The sequence below is a fragment of the Talpa europaea genome, assembly GCF_964194135.1.
Source record: "Talpa europaea genome assembly, chromosome: 10".
Lineage (NCBI taxonomy): Eukaryota > Metazoa > Chordata > Mammalia > Eulipotyphla > Talpidae > Talpa > Talpa europaea.
In genome coordinates, this window is record NC_140077.1 from 46,174,121 (window position 1) to 46,196,663 (window position 22,543).

Here is a 22,543-nt window from a genome sequence, read left to right on the forward strand (position 1 = left end):
AATGGGTTTTCAGGTTCATGCTTTAGAATTTGGAGTATGAGTAAAAATGGAGTTATTTGATCGGTCTCTGTCATCATCTTGTGTCTTCCACTGATTGATATCGGTAGAATTCTGATTCCTTTATATGTTTGCCAAGAAAAGAAATGAATTTACATTGGGATTGTTGATTAAGTGGAAATTATGACTTGACTTTACACAGATAAATTTAAGAAATGTTGGATTCATTCACTCCTAAAATACAATAGTATTTGTCCTTGGGATATAATCAGTTACTGATTTTGTGAATTTTACATTCTAGCTGGGGAATATGCAGAAATCATTCATAGTAGATTTTTAGATTTTTTTGTAGATAAGTAAAGGATGTTACACTAAGGTGTTATCAAATGCTTGAAGGAAGCTACAGAATTGGATAGATGGTGATCTAGAAGAGACTTGAAGCTAAGTCCTGTGCTAAAGTGACAGCACAGACACCAGAATGCTTGCATGCAGAGAGTGAAGGGATGAGTAGTAGGATCTCAGGTCAGAGATCCAATGGGGCCAGTTTATGGAAGATTGGATGGGCTTTTAAGGACTCTGACTTTTACTTCAGTAGAAAGTAAAAGTAAAAAACCAAAAAAGTAAAAGTAAAAAACCATTGTAGGGTTTTAAACCAGAGGTGTGACTCTCTGAAAGTTGGTTCTTTAAAGAAACTACAGAAGATTCCCAAATTGTTCCTCCTCTGGGACTTCCCATTTTGTTGTAAGTGACTAGTACATGCAAGAAATGGTAGTGGTTGGAGAGAGAGAGAGAGAGAGAGAGAGAGAGAGAGAGAGAGAGAGAGAGAAAGAGAGAGAGCGAGAAAGAGAGTATTTAGCTTTAATGAAAGTGGGTATAGGCATAGTTAATTTGTGTTCCCTTTCAAGATATGTGGTAGACTCGTTTCTGAACAAAAATATTTCCCTAAAATCCTAATACTGTAGTAAAAAAAATTCAGTTCCAGTCAAAGCTAGGGGTACCTAAACTAGTAAAAATGCATGGATTTTATACATTTTTTATGTTAGAGCTTCAAATAGCTACTGAGAATGTCTGAATGAGATAAAATAGGATTTATTGAGCATTTAGCCATCTAAAATGATTTTGTAAATTAAATGTTTGCATTTTTATTTATTTACATGGTGCTGTATTGGTAAAGGATCCAAAATAACCTTTACTCTATCTTGCTTCTGCAAATATAATACTATGAAATAAATTGTAGTAAATACTCTGTTGGGAGTAAATCTCATTAAATGTTTATAGTGTGGAAATGCATCAGAGTGCTTACTCAACAAATACCATGCTGAAGCTTTGTTAAATCTTTTGTTCTGGTCCATGACTGGTTGTGGATGTGAAGCTTGAGATATATTAATGGAGAATATAGAAATTGAATTGGAACACTGTATAGGCTAAATTGATAGATTTACTGCAAAGGCTAATATAAATTTTAGGGTGCTCCTTCTGTACTTGTGACTGAATGAGGTTTGAAAAAATTCAAATTGTACATTAACAAAATGTTGAAAATGTCTTCAAGGAAGAAAGTTTGCAATGAAAATTACATTGAAATCTTAAGTCCATTAAGTCATATTTTCTCTTAGGAGGAGGGAAAAAACAGTAGTTCATTATGGTCCACAAGAATTACCCAGATCCTCTTGTGATAAAGATGATGTAACAAAGGAGATACATGCAGTATTTCCTCCTTTTCAAAGAGCTGTCATACATGTTTTCCTTTTAAAACATTTTTATTTATATATCATCAATATATTTAGGTGTTGTATCACCGATACCTAGAAAATTCCGTTGGATATAGTAAATGCTAGGTGGATATCAATGGATAAATGTAGGAAGGAGAGACGGTATATAGAAATGCTACATGTCATTTTGTGATTTTGGAGAGAAGAACATTTTTCCCTTACCCCTGATTTTTCTGTAAGTAGTAATCTATGTACTTGGGTAAAATGTACTTTACCTAACTTTTAACTAAACCATGCATTTAGAGTGAGGGAAACTTTCAGAAACTTGTTTGCACAGCACATCACTTAGATATTTCTATGATCAGGAAGTACAAATAGAAAAAGAAAATAACCTCTTCTCTCACTAGATATCTTGCCTTAGTTTAGGTTTCCTGGAACTGCCAAGATATGCTGCCTTTTACTAAGAGTTATAATTTTGAAAAATGTAGATTCCTTTGTCATAAACTTTTATGTAAAAGTGGGATTGTTTCTGGACCCTTGATTCTATTCTAGTGGCTTGTGTCTGTTTTCATTCTAATACCATACTGTTTTGGTTGTAGCATTTAGTATAGGTTGAACCCTGGGAACATAATACCTCCATTCCTCGTTTCTTGTCAAGAATGCTTTCACCATTTGGGGCCTTTTGTGGTTCCATATACATTTCAACATGTTTGCTTTTTTTTTTTTTTTTTAATTCCATTGAAACTTTGAGAGAGATTACATTGAAAGTATATTTTACTTTGGGTAAGACGGACATTTTAACAATGTTCATTCTTCCAATCCATGAATATGGGCATTTTTTTCTATTAACTTTTATCTACTATTTCTTTTAGCAGTGTTTTATATTTTTCATTGAATTAGGTTTTTTACCTCACTTGTTAGGTTAATACCTAGGTATGTAGTACTTTTTGACTTTTTGATACTACTGTAAATGGGATTTTTAAAAATTTCTTTCTCTTCTAGATCATTATTTGAATGCAGGCATTAAGCAGACTTTTGTATGCAGGTTTTGTAACTTGCCATTTTACTGATTTTTGTTTGATGGTTTTTTAGTGGCGTCTTTAATGTTTTTAATGTATATCATCATGTCCTTTGTAAATAGTGATAGTCACTTTTTTTTCCTTTTGGGTTCCTTTGATATCTTTCTTTTGCCTAATTGCAAAAGGGTCTCCGATACTATGTGTTTCAATACTATGTGTTGAAAAAAGTGGGGAGCGGTGATATACTTATGATGTACTTGATAATAGAAGAAAATTTTTCTTATCATTGAATTGATGCTACCTGTGGGGTTAGCATCTATGGCCTTTATTGTGTTGAAGTATGTTATGTCTATCCCCATTTTCCTAAGTTTTTATCATGAATGGAAGCTGAATGTCATGAAATTCCACCTCCACATCTAATATTAGATGATTTTTTTCTTTGCTTGTTTCTATGGTAATGCATTAATTGATTTGCATATGTTGGACCATCCTTGCATCCCTGAATTTGATAATGATGCATGAATTTGATAATGATGCATGATCCTTTATTATTTTTTTAAAGATTATGCATAAAAGAACTGGGGTACAGGCCAGAGGTACGGGGGTTGAGAGGATTCACCAGAGACAAAGAGGGGGATAGAACAGGTAGACCTACTGAAATACATTGCTGAGAGGAGCAGCTGGCAAAGCAGGAGAGGTCTGCTGTGCCATGTGGGTTGCTCTCTGGCCAGCAGGGAATCAAACTTGTGCTGCAGTGGCTGGCGATAGCTTGATAGTGCTGTCTTTAACCCCTGCACCACCAAGGAGGCCCCAGCTATTTACTTTAAACTTATGTTTAACTTTGGAACTCAGGTGTATTACTGGAGACAACAGAAGGTTGGGTTTCGTTTTCTAATCCAACCAACCTCTATGTGTCTTTTGATCGATGAGTTCAGTCCATTTATATTTAGAGATTATTGATATATGAGCATTTGATACTGCCATTTTCTTTAGTTTTCTGACTCTTATTTTATCGTTAAATTTTTTTGTTGGTTTTCTTTGTTTTGATTTAGGTAGTTGTGCTCCTCTCAACATTTCTTGTTGGGGTGATCTAATGTTTGCAAACTCTTTCCACTTTTTGTTTGTCTTGGGAGACCTTTATTTCCCTCTTGTATCTGAAAGGAAGTCTTTTAGGATTTAATATTCTTGGCTGGCAGTTTTTATTGTTGAGCATTTTGAATATATTGTTCCATCGGAATGCCTGCTGTGCTGTATCTTTATCAGGAGTCCAGCCCATGTGGTACACCTTTGGTGACACTTTAATTTGGTGATTTCTTATATTTTTATAGGTCTGGCAGAAATCTGCACACATGAATATACCATTAAAGACAAATAGAAGAACTGAATGGAAGTTATGTCATATTTGGGCCAGTTATGTCAATTTTATTGAACAGTAATCAATGTACTTTGTTTACTTCAAGAGCTTATAAATTCAACTTTATTAGCAGCAATTAATATATCCCACAGTACATGTATGGGGCTGAGGGAAATGTACTTTTAGGTCTAAGTGATTTGCCTTAAAATACTATTTTGATATTTTCTTACTTTAAAGAGAGGTTTAATAATGCTCTTTTTCTGTAGTAATGGAATAAGAATTCCCAGATCATGTTCCTAAATACTGTATTTTAGTCTCCATAGCAATTGAATGATAGCTGATCTAGCCTGAAAACCAATTTGGAGCAACTATACTGTATCCCAAACTGAGAAATTTAGACTTCACTTAGTGAGTAATGTTTGAGTAGGGAAGAGATAAAATCAAATTGATGTGAGGTTTGTCAACTGTGGTGTGAAGATTACTTTCAGGGTTAGATGAATCTCTGTGAGAAGAATCAGGAGACTTTTGTAATATTTCTGGTAAGAGATAATGAGTACTAAACCTAGAAAGGTTGAAATGGAAAGGGAAAGAATAGATCTGAAGATGGATTAATTGATAAGTATAGTGATTGTAAAGGGCAAGAAAGGGGAAGTGACCCAAGAAGACTTAGTTTTCAAATGCACCTATATTTGGAAGAATGGTGGCATCATATTCTCAATAAGAAGATGAACAAAGTTGGGTGAAGAAAAATATATGAAACAAGGGAAACAGTAAAAAATAAATTATTGCCATCTAAATATTCAAATTTTTTTGCAGTAAGTATTAGGGGATTCGTTTGAACACAAATACATATGTATGTATAACACAAGTAACTAAAATTAAGCAATTTACCATTTCCATAACTTTTCCTTAAAGAATGTTGATTAAAAACTTCCAAATCAAGAAGATTCTCTAGCTTCAAGTTTGGTTCTCCCTTCTTATTGCTATAAATACAATTAATAAGAAAATTATCACAAAACCTTTGGAAGGTTATATTCACCATAATATCAGTTATGGACACTGTTTCTGCCACATGTATCAAAATGGAATTGGTGCCCATTTGAAAACGGTCTAAGAATAAGCTGAAATCAAGAAGTGACATAGCCATTAACAGTTTTTGATCTATTTCTTTTAAATAATTTAAAATATAATTTTATTGCATATCATTCATATTAATTCCAGCTTTATTATAAAGGAATATTGTTTTGCTCTAATCAAAGCAAGGAGGGCAGGGAATTTTATAGTTCTTTGTTTTCAGGACATAGTCTGAAAAAATCTGGTTAGTGGTTTGGGTCATGGTAAAGTAACATTTTTTTGCTCCTTAGCATGTTGATTTTTATTACAGAGGACACTGTACAGCAGCCATGCTTGAGTTTGATACCTATAGCTTTTGTTCGGAACATATGCTCACTGCTAAGTTTTAGATTAGGGTTGCCTAAATTTAACCATCCATCTATTATTTAAAAGCTTTATTTGCATATTTTATTATTTATAGTAGATTTGGAAAGGCGATAGAGGTGGCAGGCAATTATATTTTGAAACCTCATTAAACTTTATGCTGTGAGTAAAGTGCTATTTTTCAAAGCTGCTTTGCTGAGAAGAGTTGAAAAGGAAAAAAAAACAATCTTTGTAAGTTCTAAACGGATACTTTTTGTTGAAGATATTATTAATCATGAAAAAAATTCCAACCTATTAGTTTTTGTTAAGTCTGATTAATGTTTAAAATAAATGGTAAAGATGTTTCATGTTTTTTTCCCCACAAATCTGGGACTGTCTTCATGGACTTACAACCTATGCAGTTTTTAAGGACCCAGGGTTAGAACGATTTTATATTTGTTTTAATTATCTGACTCTTTATCTTGAAATTCTAAATACATTTTGAGCGAGGAGTGATGCATTTTTGTCATAATTTTTGTTTGTTAAAATTACTTTGATTTTTCACTAGAACAGTCACATGTGCAAAACAACCAGATTATGCTTTTTCACTTTGTACTGAGCATCCCAAATTTTGTAGCTCAACCTGCCTAAATCTGTTGGTTACTTTCAGATTGGCTTACTCTGTGCTTGGTTCTCATGACCTGATCCCAACTCACATTTAATATGTGAATGCAAGGTAAAATTGCAGTTGAAGTGAAAGCTGGTAATTTAGGTTAACTACTGACATAAGTAGTTTGAACTAAGTACACATTATATGTTCACAAAACTTAGCTCTCTTAGCGATAAATGACCAACTGGAATTAAATAATTACAGATAATTGGAATTGAATAATTTAACAGGATTCAAAAGAGCACAGACCAAAAGCCCCAGAGCAAAAGGAATAAAGAAAAGCCGTGAATAGACATGCGGTACCTGCCAACACTCTAACTTCTCTCCAAGCCTACTATAAGCCAATCAACTGGTATATGTCATGTCCTACGGATGGAGAAGCAGTCTGTGCAAATGTATACAGAACTGATGCATGGATCTGTCATACATCTGCCAGAGGTTATATTTGTTAAGCAGCTGCCAGTTGTCATGAGTTTTGAGGAAGGGAAGTTGCTTTGTGGGAGGTACATTAATCTTGTTTGTTTCATGTGGAAACCATGCTCTCTCTAATAGGCAGTGAGTTCTTCAATGCCTTGATTAATTCTGACCATATTTTTCTTCTCACATTACTATTTTAGTTATGTGACTATTGACCTGATATATAAGGTCAGTCTTAAAGAGGGAGTCCAGAGACAGAGTGAGAATTCTGATGATGGATGAGACAGTGTCATATATATAACCATCTGGTGGGTGATCCAGACACTGGAAGAACATTAAATGATGTCGCTTGACCTCTTGGTGAAAAACAGATGACACTCATCAGACAGACACAGCATATTGAAGACAATGAGGATAGTCTCTCTTTGACATTTTCCATTATTGAATAACTGATCTGAATATTCCTAATTTAAACACAGGGCTTAAGATGTTATAAAACTTTTGTAATAAACTAATGGGTATTGTATAGGGTGTTTGTTACAGTTGTCAGTGAAACAGAGAGTGAAAAGTATAGATAGGACTCCCTTTTGGGTTTGGGGAAATTAATGAAGAAAGGACAATAGAGCATCATTATCTATCAGGTACATGACTTGTGAGCGTCTTTGGGATCATGAAATGGTGATAGTTGCTTGAGCGGGCAAAGCATGACGGGTTTGACCTATTGTAGACATCCACTCAGTGATCTGCATCATGAATGGATTTGGAGATGGAGTTACCTCTAGCAGACATGCTGTAGATCCTGACTTTGAAGGAGTGCTGTGCTTTCTTGGGGGAAAATCAGATTGCTTTGTATTGCTTTAAAATCCCCTTAAATTAGAATGTTAGATGCTCTACTTTTTTCCATTAATGGTAAGAGTTTGCATTTCAATTTGTTTTATACAATTGCTGAGGATACTTTAAATTTACATACCCTTTCCCCCCTCCAGATCTTTAGATACTGAAATGGCAGGTATGACCCCAATTAAGTTAAATTGAAAATTATCTTTAAATAATATTTCATTCAGATTACAAAAAACAATCCTGTTCATTGTTACCTAAATTAGTTTTCATTGGCATTGGAAAATTCTACTAGTTATTCTGATATGTATGCCTGCTAATATCTCTCTAGAAAGGCATCCTTTCAAGCATTGAATTTGGCCTACTTTTTACTTTTTTTTTTAAAGATTGATTTATTTATTTATACAAGCACTGGGTACAATCAGAAGCATGGGAGGTTGAGAGAATTCACCAGAGCCAGAGCGGGGAACAGAACAGGCAGACTGACGAAGTACACTGCTGAGGGGAGCAGCAGGCGGCTTGAGTGCCATGTGGGACCCTTGCCTGCAGCCGGGGAGCGAACCAGCCTGCAGAGGCTGCGGGCAGCTTTGCAACCCAGTTCTCAACCACTGTGCCAACAGGGGAGACCCTGCTTTTTACTTTTAAAGCAGAGAATGCTTACCACAATTTTACTTGGCAGTCATAATGGTAAATTAGTGTTTTAAGGCATCATGGTTAGAAAAGTCTGAAATGGTCAGTGATAGAATTTTCCTTCTTGGTACTGCCAAATTTAAAGTAGATTATTTATGCTTATTAATAGCATATCAGACTGCATAAGGTCAATATTTAATTGAAAAATACTCTAGTAAGTAGATGCACTCTTTTAACATTAATTTTATTTTTAATATTTTGTATCCCATTTACCAAAGCTATGAGAATATTACAATGTTTAGAAAGGGACATTGGATATCTTTAATTTATAAAAAATATAAAAACCAGTAGCCCTATAAAGTGGTGAAAACTGGATTTTTTGGGCTGAATTGTCAAGCACTTTTGTAATGATTCCCTTATCACCTAAATGCTTTACTGGATCATTAAACACAGCAGAGCATTGGTTTTATTCCTGCCATTGTGCATGTGTGAGAGCTTTTAGCAAACTGCTTCAATGTCTTCATTTTTTTTTATTCTCATTTCCTTCCTTCTCCCCTTCTTTCTATTTAGTCCCCTCTTCAACTTTCCTCCCATTCCTTGCCCTCCCTTTCTTTTTATCAACACTTCCTTGAATTGACATGTTTTTTTGTGTCTTAATAAAATAAAAAATCTAGATCAGATTGATAAGGGAAAAAGTAAGGCCCTTTGGTAAAATCTCCAAAAGATCAAAGAATAGCAGAAGGAATAATTTTGGTTTAACAACGTTCTCATCAACTTTTGAGTTGTTCACTATATAATTAGTAAAGCAAAAAAGATCCGAATAGTGGTAAAGTTTTTCTTAGATATTCTTAATTTGGAAAGGAGAGTAAAGATTGACCTTCCATTTGTACATTTTAGCCCTATTATGACAGTATCCTTCTTGAATTAACAAAAGGAATAATACATAATTGAAGATATAAACTGGAATAGGTGAATGTTGATTTTATTGGTCCTTCCCATTTGTCCTTCAGAATTCTTTTTCTTTAGGGTTATCTATTCCCCCTTTGCCCACTGATGCCCTGTAACTGTAGCCTACCAACAAAGACTTGTCTCTTGCCTGTCCACACTGATTCATCGTCTTCGTAACTATTTCTCTTTAACTTATTCCCAAGTAGTCATCAGGGAAAGGGACCTGATAAAGTAAGGTCTTAATAACTGACAACAATTTAAAATTCCCTTGTGTTTTCTCCAAAGCTACTCACCACTGTAGGAAAACAGTATTTTCAATCACAATCAGTGGTATACTTTTGTTATAGAAATAGGCGGCAATGATCGTTTTTCCTAGCAGCAAACAGCAGTACAGAAACACTGTTATGTCCAACCTGCACCAAGAGTCACCACTATCTTTTATCTATTGAAATCCAGTTAAGAGGATATCATACAACAGGATCTCATATCATGGAAAATAAAATGAAAACTAAATTTTAGTGCTTTACAGTCCTGTATAGTAGCCACTTGTCATATGTAGCTATTTAAATTTAAAGTTTAATCACAGTTAACTAAAATATAAAAATCAGTTCCTCAGACACATTTTAAATGTTTACTAGCTACATGAAACTAGTAGCTACTATATTGGCCATTGTAGATAACAGAAAATTTTCATGATCCTGGAAAGTTCCTTTTGACAGCACTCTTTAGAGTATACGTAGTAGTCAATATAGTTTCATTCCAAATTCTTATCAAGACTATAACCTTATGAAAAATTCAAAATAATTATAATGTGTCACTTTTAGGTTAATACATTCTGAATATAAATTTTCAAACAAAATGACTGACGGAAAATTTTTAAGTCCTGATTAACTAGAAGAATACTCAGACATTTGTTGATTTATATTTAATTATGCATTCGGCTCCAGAAAAAGAACAGATTCCTCTCTTTGTGTGTCATGAACGTCTTTAGTTAGTTGTAGCTTCAAAATATTCAGAGTATCATCGCTATATTCTTTAAATAGCTGTACTCTGGAGAACTAGAGGAAGGAGTTAGGGACCACGTCTAGAGCACAAGAAGTATGCTGTTATGAGAAATTGTCACCTTATACCAGTCATCACTTATTTTTAAGAAATTCAGAGGTGGATATGACTTAGAGTTTCACAGTTATCTGATATGACTCTGCTGCATTGACTATTCTTTTTTCTATGCTCAACTATGCCCCATCCACCCATGAATCCAAGGCTTATACTTAACCTGCTATTTCTCCCAAAGGACATAATTATAGATAGAAGTGGAAGGTAGAATCAAATAGAAATAGAACACAAATGGGATTAGTTATTTTTTCCAGTTGCCCCCTGTGTACCTTTTCTCTCCTTTGTCAGTGAATTGCTTTCTGGGAGAATTCCACTGGCATAGTAACTGTTATAAACCTTGGAGAAGGCAGGAGCCATTCAAGTGCTTGTTTAAATTTTGCAGACAATTTGTATTTCATGAGACTTGCAATCTGTAAACTCATGGATATAAAGGATAGGACCCACATAACATCACTGAAATAAGTAGGATTAATACTAATTAAAATATCGGAACATATATTTTTAGTGACAATATGATTGTGTATAAAAATCATTTATACTTTAACTTCACTATAGACAGGATAAGTTAATTATCACTTTTAAATGTTTAGAGTTTTTGCATATGGTTTAAAAGAACGTGAGAACAAATGTAACGAACATGTACATACACAATTCTGAATAGATAACAAAAGGCCTAACTTGCTCCTTCATTAAAAATATATTTCCTCACTCAACACTTTCATGACGAATATATGCTAAGATTCATTCAATATTAAATCAAAATCAAGAGCTTCTGGGAAGTGTTTATGTTCCGATTCTTTTAAATAGAGGTCCTGAAAAAGAATCCTTGAAAACTTATTTTATTTTTATGACTAGATAAAAACAGAAGCAAACAGTACATGATGTGGTGCTGTGTGTAGATTGAATTGCTGAACTCTGACAGAAGTCAGCTCAGGAAAAGGTTACTACTTCAGGTGAAATGAATTAGATGATTGAAATTTTTATTGATGTTCTGGTAAAACCATCATCAGCCTCCTCATTGTACTATTTAAATGGTCTAACCACATCATTGAGAGAAAAAATATTAAGGGGAGTCTGTATATATCTCATTTGTAAGCATATTGAATGTCTTTCTAAGATATTTTCTATTTTTTCTGTTAATACCCAACAGAATGAGTTTTATGCATTTTGATTTAATATTGCTGAACATGTAGTTAACTCTGTGTAAATTTCTCTAATTCTAAAAAGTAGTGTATTATTTGTTGATCATCTTGCTAATTTAGAGTTTATTGCTTATTATGTTCTGCCATCTTTTACATGTTTTATGTCTAAAGCTTATTGTTTAGTTTATTTAAGTGGAAATCCATTAAAATAAGGAATATACTATAGAACAAAGGTCCTATGAGTTCCCTCAATAGCATTTCCAGTTAGTAATCAAAAGGAGAAATTTTGTTCCATTTTTATCACTCACTCTGAAGATTGATAATGTAGTTGCTTGAGAAACATTATTTATGCTATGTGGTTATTATTTCTGCTGCTTCCAACTTGAAGCATAGCATGTGTTTTTGTGAAGAATGTTGGTACTTGATTATAATCATAGCTACATCTCTTTTGATAGGCAATTTCACTTTGGAGAATAGGTGTAAGATTTTTAGTGTTTTGAATGTAAATTGAATCAATCTCTTCATAGAATATAGAGTATGTGAATGATGAATAGGGTTTGTTATATCATGTTTATTAAAAGGCAGAAAACTTTTCCCAATCATACTGAGTTTATGCTTTAGCTTAAGATTTTTCTGACTTCTTACATATTCAGGTAAGAAGTGATCAAAGCTTGCTCAGAATCTGAAGTATATTGGATAGTTAATAAATATTTGCAGAATGAATGATTATCTGATGCATATTTGTGTAGTATATAGGATACTCTGTTTTAGGAAGTGTAGCTTTCTTCATAGCTCTCTGTGGCTTTGCTCCTCAGGAATAGTTGCTCATACAGAGAAAAATAGTAAGGAGAGAGATATTGAATTATAAAACTACATTAAATAAAATCCAACATAGTGTAGGTTTTATTTCCCCTACTGCACAAGAGAAGAAATAAAGGCTTAGGCAGTTTAGATTAAAACAGTGTTTGTGGGTTCTCACCTGTGTATTTAAAATTGCAATTCTACTCAGGCTCAGAGCGCAACAACAATGGGATTTATTTACAAAGGGGAGATTGGGAGGATAGAAAGAGTTTCTAAGGCCACAAATGGCCAACTGTTCTATTCCACATAGTGTTCAGTAGTTCAAACCAAAGACAGCTTATACAAGAAGTCACTGTCCCTTCCATGAGAGCCTGGAGCAATGCACCAGAATCCAGCTCATGGTGGCAGCTAGAGTTGGTCATGGATGTGGCTGCTGAGGTAACAAAACTGAGCAGCCTATAACAGTCCACAGGTTGGTCTGCACAGCAGTGGATACTGGCCTAGGCAATGCTGGAAGCAGGGCTGAGGGTCAGAAGTGGTGGACAGCTCTCAGAGGTGGCTGTACAGGTCAGAGTGATGGTCAACATTGGTCATCTAAAGGTGGTGCCAGAGACACGAGTCTTACAGCTTTTTGAGAGTTCTTGGGATAAGCCAACAGCAGGTAGCCAATAGTGTTACAACAGCTCTTACAGAGCTGTTGGCATAAGCCAACAGCCCAGGTCTCTGAAAAGGTCTAAGTTTCTCTTAGTCTGTGGAGGTATTAGTGGTCTCTGGAAAGGTCTACAAAGGTCTCACAAACCCAGTGAACCTATATGGGAAGGATCTGATTAATGGGTCTGAAGTTCAATCCGTCTCTTCTGAAGCCATCTGATGAATGAATCAAGCTGACTGCTACCCTGGATTTCATCATCAGGTTCCCCATATTTTAAGTCTGATTGGACCATTTACAATCCTAGCTGTTTAATTGGTGCTGATCAAGTACCAATCAGATTATTCCATTTACTATCCTCAATGGTTCCAAAAACCTTGAATGACATCAATGAGAACTCCAACCTATCAGGTCTGTTGACCAGTGTTGACCATGACTGCTGACTGTACAGCCACCTCTGAGAGCTGTCCACCACTTCTAATCCTCCAGCGCTGCCTCCTGGTAATGTTGTATTCAGTTTTGTCTGGCCGAATGTCTGCTGCTGTCCAGCCAAAGGCTGCTGCCCAGTCTCTGGACTTTGCTTTGGGCTGCTGTTTTATCAATTGATCGAACCCTTTATGATTCCAGTAATGTATAGAAAAGTGAAACCCCACCCAGGGAATCCAGATTCAACCTATACTAATGTCAAGGGTGTTGGGCTTAGCAGAGTCAGTTGGAGCTGCCTCAGTGGAGCTGGATGCTCACTGCATCCTATGTGCATTGGCAGGGCTGCAGGTAGTGGTATAGGGGGCCCCAGAGCAGAGCAGGGACATAGTTCTAAATGACTGGAGCAGCACACGCCTTCACTTGGAGCCCACCATGCTGGCTGCAGACCTCCCTTTTCTGGATTGTGCCACCAGAGCACTGGGACCAGCCTACATGGGGCAGGTGAGAAAATCACCACTGCCAGCACTGTCACAGCTCAGTACTGGCCCACAGGCTGCCTTCAGTGGGGCTGGCCATCAAGTCCAGTTGTGCTCCGGGGCCTCTAGGTACAGTTACAAAACCATTTTCTCAATGTGAGTGAAAGGCAAAGATTCACACATAGATTTTCTGACTCCAAAACTCCACTAAAAAGAGAATACTGATACTTTGAGGTCATCTGTCTGTATTTTTTAAAAGTTAAATAATAACCAAGCATATTTATAATGATGAAACCCAACATAGGAAAATTAGAATCCTTCAAACTGGTTAATATAAAAGTCCAATGTATTCTGGTAAACAATAGAAGCATATTTTTTTCTAGTATGATTCCAAATATGTTGTTGATTAATATCTAAAATCTAAAAAGTAAATAGTTGATTCATAATTGCCATTTTATTTTCAGAAATGTAAATTTAAAAAAATTTGACTAGTTTGTAAACAATACACAATTAGAGTTAAATCAAAGCATGGAATCTTTGGCACCCTAATCTGGGTTCTTTTCTTTTTCTCCTCAGAGATACCAATTACTATGGCATATAGTACAATTTTTTTTAGATTTTTTTCCTAGGCTCTTAAATACTTATATGTAGTTGAGAGAATCTAAAGTTTTTGTTGTATGTTCCTTTTTTCAGTACACATGCTGTCACTGTACATATAATTCTGCAACTTTTGTTTTATATTCTACAATATATTTTGGCAAGTTTTCCAATTTATTTTATATAAATTCACCTTACATTATTTCACTTCCCAAATCATATAGAGTCATGGTCTCAATCTTCTTATAAGTTAGCATTTATTACTGTGGTTTTCAAATCTAGGGCATTTATTTTCATCATAAGTCATGTTGACTGAAATAAACCTTACTTATGTTTTTTCCCCTGAATGATAGGCTTTAGAATATAATAAGAAAGAAAAATAATCAGTAGTGCCAACTTAAACTACAACTATTCCATTATAAGTTTGAATACATTTTAAATAATCCCCTGTGTCATTATTTGGGGGTAGTTTCTATACTCAGTGGGTCATATGCTACTCTTATATTTTAAAATACCTATGAGTGTGATAATGGTTTTAGTATTTTTTATTTTAATCATTCTTTTGCAGGGTGTGATTTTCCTGTGTTCCTATAGATGAATGCAGTATATATCCTCCTCCTGACTGCATGTATGTCTTCCCTGCTTTTGGGTGGTTTTCTGTTAATTCAAATTGTGTGACTTACATTATTTTAGGGGTAAAGTTCATGTCTTCCCATTGGCTAATTTTTTTCAAAGATATATTTTATTTATGCATACAAGAACTGAGGTATAGGCCAGAGGTGCTGGGGTGTGAGAAGGTTCAACATAGATAACAGGTGGATCTACTGAAATACACTACTGAGGTAAACAGTGGGCAAGGCAGGAGAGGTCTTCTGCGCCATGTGGATTAGCTCCCTGTCTGGGGATCTAACTGAGATAGTAGTTTGAGAGACCTGAGGCTTTAACCCCTGTGCCACCAGGAAGGCACCCCATTGGTTCATTTTCAGTGTTCTGCTTCTTACTCTAAGTTTAACATAAATATAACCTCAATGCCAATTCAAATCAATTTGATATGGTAAAATCTGGATAAGATTACCTCCAAACATTCGATTCCTTGTTCTGTAGAAATCCAAAGACCTCCCTGAAAATTCTGCAAAGTTTTTGGAGTTTACATAACTATTTTGCCTTTAAACAATCTTAATTTTGCATCCAATTGCCTAGACTTAAGCCTGGTTGGCCTATATTTAACTTTTTGTTCGTTTTATTTGTATCACACATCCACATTGTAGTTACATATGTATATATGACTATTATTTGTTAATTCCTGTAGGCATTGAGTCCTATGAGGAGGAATCTATTTCATTCTATTTCCAATTGTGAGCATAGTATCAGAAACATGAAGATGGACTCAGTGTAAAAAAGCAATAACTAAAGTGAACATGGGGCTTGAACACAGAAAGATGAATTAGAATTGAGAAGAAAGAAATAGGGTGAGAAGGAAGAGAAAAAGGAGAGGGATAGAGCAATATTTCTTAAAGACAAGTGAGAATAAGAAATGGAAAGAAAAACATTGATATAGAAATGAATGGACAAATTTACCAAGAGACTCATCTCTGTTTTCCTGGCATAGTAGAAAGCACATGTACTAGAGATTATAGAAAGTTAGATTTGTGTCCTGAATTTTCTCTTTGATGAGTATTAGACAAATTGCATATTCTACCTAATCTTCAGTTTTAGTATTTACAAATTCATGATAATACTTCAAAAGGTGATTGGTGATATTAAATAAGACAATGAAAGCAACATTTTGTGATAGTTATAGCATGGAACTAGAACTAGCTTTGGACAGAATCTTCTGCTACTTACTAGACATGTGATCACAGGAAAGGTATTTAATGTATTCAATTCTGAGAAATAGTATGAAGAAAAGTGAGAAATCAAATTCATTAACTAAAGAAGTTATAAGATATGATAAGAAAGATGAGAGTAGAGTGATAACATAAATCTGCTCATAGCTAGTGAGTGAGTGAGTTAGGATTCAAACACAGGCCAGTGGATCCCAGGACCTGATTGATCACTTAATCTTTAACTAAACTGCTTCCTAAAAAAACAGCTAACAATGAACTTGGCATTCCTACTTTCAAAAATTGGTATTTTTAAAAATATTTTATATAATTCTTACATCATTTTTCATCTTTGCACAATGTATGAATTTTCATTATGGTTATAATCCCCATACAATTGCACCCCCCCCTTATTTTGACTCTAGTCCTTCCTCCTCCCCCTCCCCATAGTGTGTCTCTGGTTTATAGTTGCTTGTTGATTTTGATTTTTACTTTGTATTGATTAGTCTTTTTCCTGGTCTCTTATTTAGGCTTTCTAGATTCCTGCTATGAGTGAGACCATCCGGTATTTTTCTTTTTCTTTCTGACTTATTTCGCTGAGCATGATCCCTTCCAGCTCCATCCATGTGGCTGCAAATTGCATGTGTTTATCTTTTTTGATTGCTGAGTAGTATTCCATTGTGTATATGTACCACATCTTCTTGATCCAGTCATATATTTTTGGGCATTTGGGTTGTTTCCATAGCTTAACTATTGTAAATAGTGCCGCTATAAACATAGGGGTGCGGGTGCCCTTTGGAATTACTGTTTCTGTGTCATTTGGGTAAATACCTAGGAGTGGAGTTGCTGCATCATATGGAAGCTCTGTTTAGTAGTTCAAGAAATCTCCACACAGCTCTCCATGGTGGTTGGACCAGTTTGCACTCCCACCAGCAGTGCAGGAGAGTTCCTTTTTCTCCACAACCTCACCAACATTTGTTGTTGCTAGTTTTTTAAATATGTGCCATTCTCACTGGTGTAAGATGGTATCTCATTGTAGTTTTGATTTACATTTCCCTGATTACAAGTGATGTTGAACATTTTTTCATATGCCTGTTGGCCATTTGCTTTTCTTCTTCAGAGAAGTTTCTTTTTAGCTCTTCTGCCCATTTTTTGACTGGATTATTTTCTTTGTTTTTGTTGAGTCTGATTAGATCTTGGTAGATTTTTGTGATTAGTCCTTTATCATTGGTGTTGTGTACAAAAATGTTCTCCCAGTCGGTGGGGTTTCTCTTTGTTTTTGTTATTGTCTCTTTTGCTGTGCAGAAGCTCTTTAATTTGATGTAGTCCCAGCTGTTTATCTTTGCCTTCACTATCACTGCTTTGGGTGATGTGTCTGTAAAAGATGTCTTTGATGTGTATGTCATGCAGTGTTTTGCCTATATTTTCTTCTATGTAGTTTATGGTTTCAGGTCTTATGTCTAGTTCTTTAATCCATTTTGAGTTGGTTTTTGTGCATGGTGTGAGGTGGTGGTCAAGCTTCATTCTTTTGCATGTAGCAACCCAGTTTTCCCAGCACCATTTATTGAACAAACTTTCTTAGCTCCAATGCATATTCTTTGCTCCTTTGTCAAAGATTAGTTGACCATAAATCTGTGGGTTTATTTCTGTATTTTCTATTCAATTCCATTGGTCTGTGTGTCTGTTCTTGTTCTGATACCATTCAGTTTTGATGATTATGGCTTTGTAGTATAGTTTGAAGTCTGGGAGTGTGATGCCTCCATATCCTTTTTTTTTTTTTTTTTTTTTCAGGAGAGCTTTGGCTATTTGGGGTTTTTGGTGATTCCATATGAATTTCATCAATAATTGTTCTATTTCTTTGAAGAAATAGAAATTTTGATTGGAATAGCATTGAATCTGTATATTGCTTTTGGAAGGATGGCCATTTTGATAATGTTAATTCTTCCAATCCATGAGCAGGGAATGTCTTTCCATTTCTTTGTGTCTTCTTCTATTTCTTTTAACAGTGTTTTATAGTTTTCTTTGTATAGGTCCTTTACCTCTTTTGTTAGATTTATTCCCAAATATTTGATTTTTTTGTTTCAATAATGAAAGGGATGCTTTTTTTATTTCTTCTTCTTCAGATTTATTGTTTGTGTATAGGAAGGCTACTGATTTTTGCGTGTTGATTTTGTTTCCTGCCACTTTACTAAACTGATTGATTAGTTGAATTAGTTTTTCTGCGGAGTTTTTGGGGTTCTCCATGTATGTTATCATATCATCTGCAAATAGTGATAGTTTGACTTCTTTTCCTATTTGGATTCCCTGTATGTCTTTCTCTTGTCTTATTGCTCTGGCTAGGACTTCCAGTATTATATTGAAAAGCAGTGGTGAGAGTGGACATCCTTGTCTTGTTCCAGATCGTAATGGAAATGCTTTCAGCTTTTCGCCATTGAGAATGATACTGGCTGTTGCCTTGTCATATATGCCCTTTATGATGTTGAGATACGTTCCTTATATCCCAAGAATTTCAAGGGCTTTTATCATGAATGGGTGTTGTGCTTTGTCAAAAGCTTTCTCAGCATCTATTGATATTATCATATGGTTTTTATATTTCTTTTTGTTGATGTGTTGGATGATATTGATTGATTTTCAGATGTTGAACCATCCTTGTGTCCCTGGAATGAATCCTACTTGGTCGTGGTGCATAATCTTATGGATACATTGTTGGATTCTGATAGCTAAAATTTTATTGAGGATTTTTGCATCAGTGTTCATTAGAGATATTGGCCTGTAGTTTTCTTTTTTTGTGTTGTCCTTGTTCGGTTTTGGTATTAATGTAACGTTGGCTTCATAGAACGTGTTTGGTATTATCCCTTCCTTGTTGCAGGCTGGAGTAAGAAACAAAACCCAGCCTTTTACTGTCGCCAGGAAACACATTTAACTACAAAGGATAAAAATGGACTCAAAGTTAAAGGATGGAAAACAATCCTACAAGCAAATGGACCAAAAAAGAAAGCAGGAACCGCTCTACTTATATCAGATAAAACAGATTTCAAGCTCAAAAAGGTAAAAGGAGACCCCATTTGTCACTACATTATGATCAAGGGGACAATACTTCAAGAAGAAATAACACTTATTAACATATACTCATCCAATGAAGGAGCACCAAAATATATCAGACAACTGTTATCATCTTTGAAAACAGACATCAGAGAAAACACATATGTAGTAGGAGACTTCAACACACCACTATCAACAATGGCTAGACCAACGAGACAAAAAATAAGTAAAGGCACTAAAGCTCTAAATAAGGATCTAGAGCGCTTGGGCTTAACAGATATCTATAGGACACTAAACCCCAAAGAATCTGAGTACATGTTTTTCTCAAGCGCACGCGGATCATTCTCCAGGATTGATCACATTCTGGGACACAAGGCAAACATCAACAGATACGCCAAGATTGATGTCATACCAACCATCTTTTCTGACCATGAAGGCATCAAACTAGAAATAAACCATAAAAAGAAGGCAAGGAACTCTCCTGCCTCATGGAGATTGAAACCGACGCTACTGGAAGACCACTGGACTAATGAGGAGATCAAAGAAGAAATTAAAAAATTCTTTGAGTTGAATGATCAGGACACCAATTTCCTAAATGTATGGGATGCAGCAAAAGCAGTAATAAGAGGAAAATATATAGCAATAGAGGCTCACATCAAGAAACAAGAAAGAACGCAAAGAAACAACCTAATCCCAAAGCTCAAAAAACTAGAAAAAGAACAACAACAACAACAACAAAAACCCTAAAACCTGTAGAAGAAAAGAAAGAATAAAAACCAAAGCAGAAATAAATGAAATTGAAACTAAAAAAAAACAATCCGAATGATCAGTGAAACCAAATGCTGGTTCTTTGAAAAAATAAATAGACAAACCCCTAGCCAGGCGCACAAAGGAAAAACGAGAGAAAGCACAAATAAACAGGATCACAAATGAAAGAGGAGAAATCACAACGGACACAGCAGAAATCAAAAGAATAATCAGAAACTACTATGTACAGTTATATGAAAACAAGTTCAACAATCTAGAAGAGATGGTCAAATTCCTACAACTCTACAATCACCCAAAGCTAGATAAAGAAGAAATAGAACAGCTAAACAGACCAATTACATGCAGCAAAATTGAAATGGTAATCAAAAACCTCCCCAAAAACAAAAGCCCAAGACCTGATGGATTTACAAATGAATTCTACCAAACATTCAGAGATGAATTAGTGGCTATCCTTCACAAACTCTTCCAAAAATTGGTAATTTTCTGTCAGCAAAGTATTAGGAAAGTAAGTGTATATTGGACAGAACCTAGAAAGAATGAAAAATACTTTCTATGTTTAATTGAGTGGGATCCTGAAAATATAATATCCTGTTTGTTTTTCATAGAATTTTTGCCTTGAAAACACAATGAGTGTTTTAACATAAATCTGTCCTTCAGAAGAGATACTTCTTTTTTAATATGAGCTTTGTATTTTTAATTAGCCTCTTCATTGAGGTGTGATTGACATTTGATGGTAGACCTATTTCATGTGTGTGGCTAGATGATTTGGGGCCTACTGTATATACAACTAGACATTTTTACTGTCAAGGCCATAAACATTCACTGCTTCTCAAAGTTTCCTCCCACCTATGATAATGATGATGCTATAAGAACACTTAACATAAGATTTATCCTCTTAGAAATTTTTAAATATGTAATACAGTATTGTTAGCTCAGAGGCAGATACTGCTGTGTGGCAGATCTTCAGAACTCATTTATTTGCATAACAGAAACTTTGGACCCCTTCACCCTCTCCCATCAGCCCCTCCCACTGGTCCCCAAAAACATATTTTTGGCTCTGTGATTCTATGAGTTTGACTATTTCAGTTCCCACATATAAATGAGATAATGTAATACTTGTTTTTTCATGTCCAGCTTTTTCCATTTACCCTAATGCCCTCAAGATCCATTCATACTATCACAAATAGCGGGATTTTTAAAAAAAAAAACTGAATAATATTTTATTGTATGAATATGCCACATTTTCTTTTTCAATCATCCATTGATGGACATTTAGTTGTTTCTATTACTTGTCTGTTGTGAACAATGCTGCGATGAACATGGGTGTACAGGTATAATTTGAAGACCTGATTTTAATTACTGTGGATAAATACTCGGATGTGGGATTGCTAGATCATATGGCAATTCTATTTTAAATTTTTGAGGTAATTCCAGAGAGTTTATTTTATAATTGCTATACTAGTTTACATTCCAACCAACAGGACTTCCTTTCTCTGTATTCTTCCTTTCTCTATATTCTTACCAACATGTGAAATTTTGTACACATGCGTACACACTCATATACACACACAATCTTCTAATAGTTGGAGTTGTATTTTATTATTTTTGGTGACTTTAAAAATGAGATTAATTTCTTTTTTGAATATTTTGTTTTTTAAGATATGGAAATATCTTTAAGATGTCCCGTTCTTTTCTCTTCTCTTTCTGATAATCCCATATATGTAATTTCTTTTTCACTCATTTTGTGGTTCCCATAAGTCCTTTAGGCATCTTCATTTTTTTTTTTTTTTGCATTTCCTTTTTTCTTTTTGCTTTCTCACTAGATAATTTCAAATGATCTGTCTTTGAGTTCACTGACCTGTACTTTTGTGTCGTCTAGTTCATTGTTGAACCCCCATAATGGATTTGCCATTCAGTCATTGTATTCTTTAGCTCTGGAGTTTCTGGTTTTTCTTTCTTTCTTTTTTTAATGCTTTCTACCTCTTTATTAAACTTATTTTGTTCATGTATTGTTTTCCTGGTTATTTTGAATTCTCTGTTTTCTCTTAATGAGTTAATTTAAGATTATTTTGGTTTTCTTTTCATGCACTTAGTAAATCTTTAATCCTTGGGATAGTTACTAGTTATTTCATGGCACCAATTTTTATGATTCTTCATATTCCTTGAAATCCTTTATTGTTGTTTTCATGTTTAAAGAAGGAGTTACTACCTCCAATCTTTACTGGCTGATTCAGGGGAGAAAAATCTTCACTAAGTAACCTGGCTAGAGATACTGAGGGTCTCTCAGTTTCTTTATATAAATGCATTACTCCATTTCTTTTATTTTTCACAAGGGGAGAAGTTGTAATCTTATCATCCTTTTCTTGGCCTATGAAGTCCAGTCATGTCTTGGGAATTTGTAGTTATTTTACCCAAGGCATGTTGAAATGTGTTCACTTTTGTGCATCTTCTCCTAAACCATCAGATTCAGCGAGATGCTCATATTTGTGTGCTATCTGTGGGCACTTATGTGCACAATCTACAGGGATAGATGGAGCATTGAGTACTGCAGGTGGAGTATGTGGAGTGCACATTTACTAGTTGTGGGATTGCAGGTATAAGGTTGGGGCTCTTGTTAGGATCCATGACCAGTTAGTAGGATCTGCTGCTGGTTGTTGACATCTGTGTACTGGATGCTGTGAGCTCTCACCTCTTTTGTTTGCTGCT

The 22,543-nt window shown here is 34.9% G+C and overlaps 1 protein-coding gene across 1 annotated transcript in view; it reads left to right on the forward strand.

Annotated features, from left to right (window-relative positions):
* The window catches only part of CTNNA3 (catenin alpha 3), a gene marked incomplete at both ends in the record, with an annotated part of 1,381,762 nt that overhangs the window by 276,440 nt on the left and 1,082,779 nt on the right, over positions 1-22,543 (forward strand). The window lies entirely within an intron of this gene.